Genomic DNA, 5772 nt, shown 5'->3' on the forward strand with positions numbered 1-5772 from the left:
GGGGGGGGGGGGGGAGGAGGGTGATATCGTGTGGCACGCTTCTCACAGAAGTCTGCTTCAACTCAATGGTCTTGACTTTCATGGAACGCATTCCACAACTTCAATGTATGACTTTGTTAATTAGGAGGTCTATACCGGGGATGCTGAGAGCCGCATTACTGAAACGAGGTGGTGACGAATTGGGGGGGAGGTGTTGGATTACGTTCACGAAAAATTGGAGGTATTTATTCGTGGGAAGTGATGAAGGGAGAGGGAGAGAAAGACCTGTCGGAGTGATAGACATTTTTACAGAGAAAATAAGTTTTTATTTTCAGGAAGATGTCACTAGTTTTGGGAGAAAATCATTCAGTCATCGTCTCTGTCATTTTTACAGAGAAAATGAGTTTTTATTTTCAGGGAGATGTCACTAATTTTCAGGGATTCATTCCGTTATTAAGGATTTTCGCTTGTGAAATTCGGTGAGTTGCAAAATTCTGGAATTTTTACTGAATTCTCTAGCGTAGGAGTAAAAATTCATTGTTCTTAGTAATTGAACATTGTAATCATGCGTAATATAATTTTTATGAACAAAAAAATGGCAGGTTGGAGCAAAAATCTAGAGACGCGAAAAATTTACGAAATTCAAAATTTATTTATTCATGATCTATTGCGACTAAAGTAAAACGGAAGCTTAACTTTATTCTTTGGAGTGTACATTTAAAAAAAGGTAAAATCGATTGAAAACGGCGGCGCAAAGAGCATTTTGAAGGTAAAAACAGTAAAAAATGAAGTTTTTCATCGTTATACGGGGCAGAATCGGTCGGGTCCGCGATTTTCCCTAGTTATTCCCACATTCCGTCATGTATCACAAACTGTTCAAACTGATCCCCTCAAAAAATGACATTGCATCCTCTACTTCAAAACTTTATTCAAAGAGTTATCTCTTCTTGAATGAAAAAACGAAACGAACAAATGAACATATCAACTGGAATCCGCACGAGGCATTTCCAGAGGTCAAATTGATTAGTGAGCACCTTTCATAATAAATCTCAACAACAATCACAAGCTAATTGCGATATATTGTTTCAGTATCGTGTGACCCCCCATAACCCTGAGACAGATTGTGCAAACGTTTCAAGTCTCACAAATACAATCCTAATCAAGATAATACGCACGTAATAGGCCAATAGGCGTAACCCATCCAGTCCTAATTGACCCATTTTCCATATAAACCCCTCATTTAATTGCACATCTGTGTTCCTTTGAACTGTAACTATCATTCTAAACAATGCCTGGTATTCTACCAGTGATTGGAGTTTCTAGGAAGTTATATTAGTGTCAAGGATTTCTCTGTTCACCAGGCATTCAATACCTCCGTAAACCAATTTCAATCTTTTCAAATGAAAAATTATTAATACGCATTTGCGACAACTGCACATTTCCAGGAACATCTGGATCATTCAGCTGCTCCTATCGCTCAATAGTTTCAGAATAGAACTGGTTGGAATTGCATTAACGCATTCTGATACGACTAGTTGGATTGATAAATGATCCATCAATCTTCGACGCGGATATACATCATTTTGTTGCGTACATGTCTGTCCATTGACAGAAGACACTGATCTGTTTCCAAGAATCACGAGAGGGAAATGGATTCAGGTCGATGTCTCTACGAACAATCCTGAATGTGCATTCTTACTGGTTTCGGTGATATTTCTCATCAGCAATTTTGATAGTGTCATGTGGAAGTATCAGTTGATCTTTGGGTTCGAAAAATATTACCAATTTTGAGCAAGAAATTAGTTTGAAAATTTCCAGGAAACCTTGGCCTTCTGTTACCCCTTAAGGTGTAACTTCTCTTTAAGTAGGTTTCTGACACTTTTTCACATTTTTACCCCTTATCGGTAAGTTACCTGTATTTGACCGCGTCACGTCGAAAACTTCCATCAGCGAGTCATGCCCAACCCTGATATTCACTGCTATCAATGCGGTGGCGGGCGGGCAGCCTTACGCACAAAACCTGATTACTAACGCGTGAGGTCGCTTTTAAATAATTCATAAATATACAACTCGTTGAGTGAGCTGAAACAACTGGTGATACATGGTAATGGTCATTGCGATTTTATCTCAATCGAGGGGTTATTCACATGTTCAGTTTAAACTATTCCAACTTCTGCTGAATCAACTACGAATTGTCGACAAGAAAGGGAAAAACAAGTGGCTGGTTAAAAATACCGCGGAATTTCCGGAAATTGTCATGAGGGAAAAGTTCAATGGAATGTACTTTGTTCAAGGTTTCAAATGTCTTGAAAAAGTGTATAAAATCACCGGTGGAAAGTGAATTTAAATGTTGGCATGCTAAGTGATTCTCTCGAAATGCATCAACTGAGAAGAAAACAATTGGAAAGTATGTCGAAGGTCACGTTTGTTTGTTTTGTAATTGAATAATTGAATGTCCGTGGAAAAATGAGGGAATTAAGAGTGAATGGGCCGTGTCTACAGGAATGCCAGTCAATTCGTAATTAAATTGATCGTAGCCGTTCATATGAGATTGATCGGGTCGAGATAGAGTTACACTTCCGTTTGAGGGATCCTCCGTTATACCGAATGTTGATGTAGAGGAGGCAACGCATGCCAACGAAACTGCCATAATTAATTGCTGGGGTACGGTATGAATTATGAGGTTGCATCTTTGTTTCTGAGTAAAAGTCTTTTACCGTGAATTAATTGCTTCCTTGGAGACTAATACTGGGGTACTGCGGGGACTTTTTCCCGGTGGAAGATCGAGTTAACGAGCGTTATGGATTCTCGGCCGAAATTCAGTGAAATGTTTGCGGTTTAAAAAAATTTGATTTTTATGGAGAGTTTAGTGACAATTTTTAGAAGAGCGGCGGTGCGTCGAGTTTACTGAGAGAAAAAAATTTGTTCGGCCGAAAAATTGTATACAACTGTTCGAATTCTTCTGGGGATATTTCTGATGGTCACGACAAAAATTTAAGTTTTATGGAAGATATTAAATTTCCTTCCATCGAGTTGGTTAATTTCCCTCGAGTAAATCTGATCCACACGGAGAGAAATTTTTGATAAAAATTAGCCTACCGTTCTATAAAAGTGTATCATGAGTCATCGTTTCCTCATTTCTATCCCGAAATTTAGGAAAAATTAATATATGATAATGAAATTTTATTCTACGTTAAAGAAATTTTATATCGTGCCGGTAGAGTGAAAATTACTGTACCGGTAGGGTAAAATTTACCAACCGTTCTAGAATTTTCGTTGTTATCTACATAAAAATTATTGGACTGTAAGGATAAAATTTATTATATGTTCTGAAATTTTCAGGACAGTGACACTGAACGCGATTTCGGAGCAGAAAAATCATGAAATTCATGATTTCACTGAAAATTCAATGTAATTTGACCCTGAATATTCGTACTAGATTGGAAATTCAAATAAATTAAGAAATTCTCGTGAATTTCAGTGAAACCTGAAACTTCATTATTTTTTCCCCCTAAATCACATTCAGTGTCACTGTCTTGAAAATTAGTAGTCAACTGTCCCTGAAATTTCATTTATTTCTAACAGTGTAGTATTGACTTGTGATATTCATTACGGTGTAACTTCTCTGTAATTAGGTTTCTGACACTTTTTCACATTTTCACCCTTTGGCGGTAAATTACCTCGATTTGACCGTGTCTCGTCGAAAACTTCCATCAGCGAATTAACTCAAACAGGGTAATTTTGATGACATTTCCATGACCCGTTCACCGCAACTTTTTCTCCGTCTGAGAAACTACAACTTTTTCTCTAATTCTCAGAGGAATTTCCCTCAAGTCCAATACTTTTTGTCTCTGAATTATTGTAAATTCACTCTGTGTAAATTTTTCTATTAAATTATTGTCGTGCCTACACTGTATTCACTCCTCCCAAAAAAACTAACCAAATCCACTCATCTACAATATTATTTCCGAGCATTGGATAGTCGCTGGTAGTAATAAAATCCCCGATATGCACACAAACACTCAAGATTGGACGTGAAATTCCTGGGCTGTCTAGTTCCCCGCATTGCGTATAAACCTCTATCTCTCTCCAATTCTGGCAGAGCCCCGACCCCTTGTTAACCGTCAGGTTCAAGGGTTCACGTCCAAGTCCAGGCGTTCACTGGGCATTTTATTGCGTGAAAAGTTGTGTGCGAAACCCCACTTCTGCAATACAACAGAGGCAAAGACCGTATTGCTTTTAAACTTGCAATGGATATACACGATTTCCGCTGAGCTGTGTACCATGCTAAACACATACGGAAGAAAAGGGTCTTGAAATAGGAAGATTTCTCCAACGATAACAAACACACTGATTGGTATCTAGTTACTGGATGGCCACACAGCCGATTCAACCCGTCGGCCCTCGAGGCAACTCGAGTCCTACGATAATTTCCCACCTGATCGGAACTGAGGGGGAAATTGCTATTCGAATTAATGTCGTCAATATAACAAATTAGAGATTCCTTGGGTTTTTCTTCCACCACATTCTCTCTCTTTCTCTCACATTTATTTCAGAAAAATAGAAAATTCATGTCATTTTGTTTCTGAATATTCATGTACCACTGAAAATTCAATATAATTGTGAAATTTCCATCTCACTCCCACTGAAAACTCATGAATTTCCGTGAATTCTACTTGAAACTTGAAATTTCATAACCATTTTTTCCCTAACTCCAATTCAATGTCACTCTCATGAGATTAACTATAATATCTTCTATGAAATTTCAAAAAAATTCTAACAGTGTTGTCCTTGTCTTTAGGACAAGTGCAAAATTTCTTGACGACACTTTTTTTAGTGCAAGATATTTTGCTCTCAAAAACTTTCAAACCATGAGTTTCTTCATGTAAGTAAATACGCAAGAAATTAATTTTGTGATATTATGTCAGTATTCTACTTGAAACTTGAAATTTCATAACCATTTTTTCGTTAACTCCAATTCAATGTCACTCTCATGAGATTAACTATAATGTCTTCTATGAAATTTCAAAAAAATTCTGACAGTGTTGTCCTTGTCTTTAGGACAAGTGCAAAATTTCTGGACGACACTTTTTTTAGTGCAAGATATTTTGCTCTCAAAAACTTTCAAACCATGAGTTTCTTCATGTAAGTAAATACGCAAGGAATTAATTTTGTGATATTATGTCAATATCTCTCAATGTATTCTAAACAAACACCTTTCCCACCAAGTGGAAATCGTTATCCGAATTAGCGTCATTAATCCAACAAATTAGAAATTCCTCGTGTTTTCATCCCACCCTTTTTCTCCTCCTTCACATTTATTCCCTGACCAACTCTCACAACGGAATGATATAATGAATCTAATTGTAGGTGATGTACAGAGTCGTGGTATCGTGTCACGTGGTTATACCTCATAATGACGGTAAAATGCCTGGTGACCTCGAGACGCGTGTTCCAGTGGCAAGCTAGGATGATGATGATGGTCATGTGGAAAAGGAATGAAAAAGCACAACGAGAAGGTGGATGACAAAAAGAAACGAATAAACGTCTGCCATACCACAGAAGGTAGGCATTACTGACCGACGTTCCGTCAACCTCGGCCGAGGACACGAACATACGTCCACGTTTTATTTCAAATGTGAAATGGAGGGAAAAATAAAATAGACAGCATACCAAACTCACGTATTTTCACATCGTTGATACAAATGAAAAACTTGTTTTTCAATAACTATTTCAAGTTTTTGTTTTATTCAAGTCAGTGTTATGAACGAGTTCAGCATGTCCATTTATCGA

The sequence above is a fragment of the Diachasma alloeum genome, unplaced genomic scaffold, assembly GCF_001412515.2.
Source record: "Diachasma alloeum isolate Michigan unplaced genomic scaffold, Dall2.0 Dall_scaffold_00179, whole genome shotgun sequence".
NCBI lineage: Eukaryota > Metazoa > Arthropoda > Insecta > Hymenoptera > Braconidae > Diachasma > Diachasma alloeum.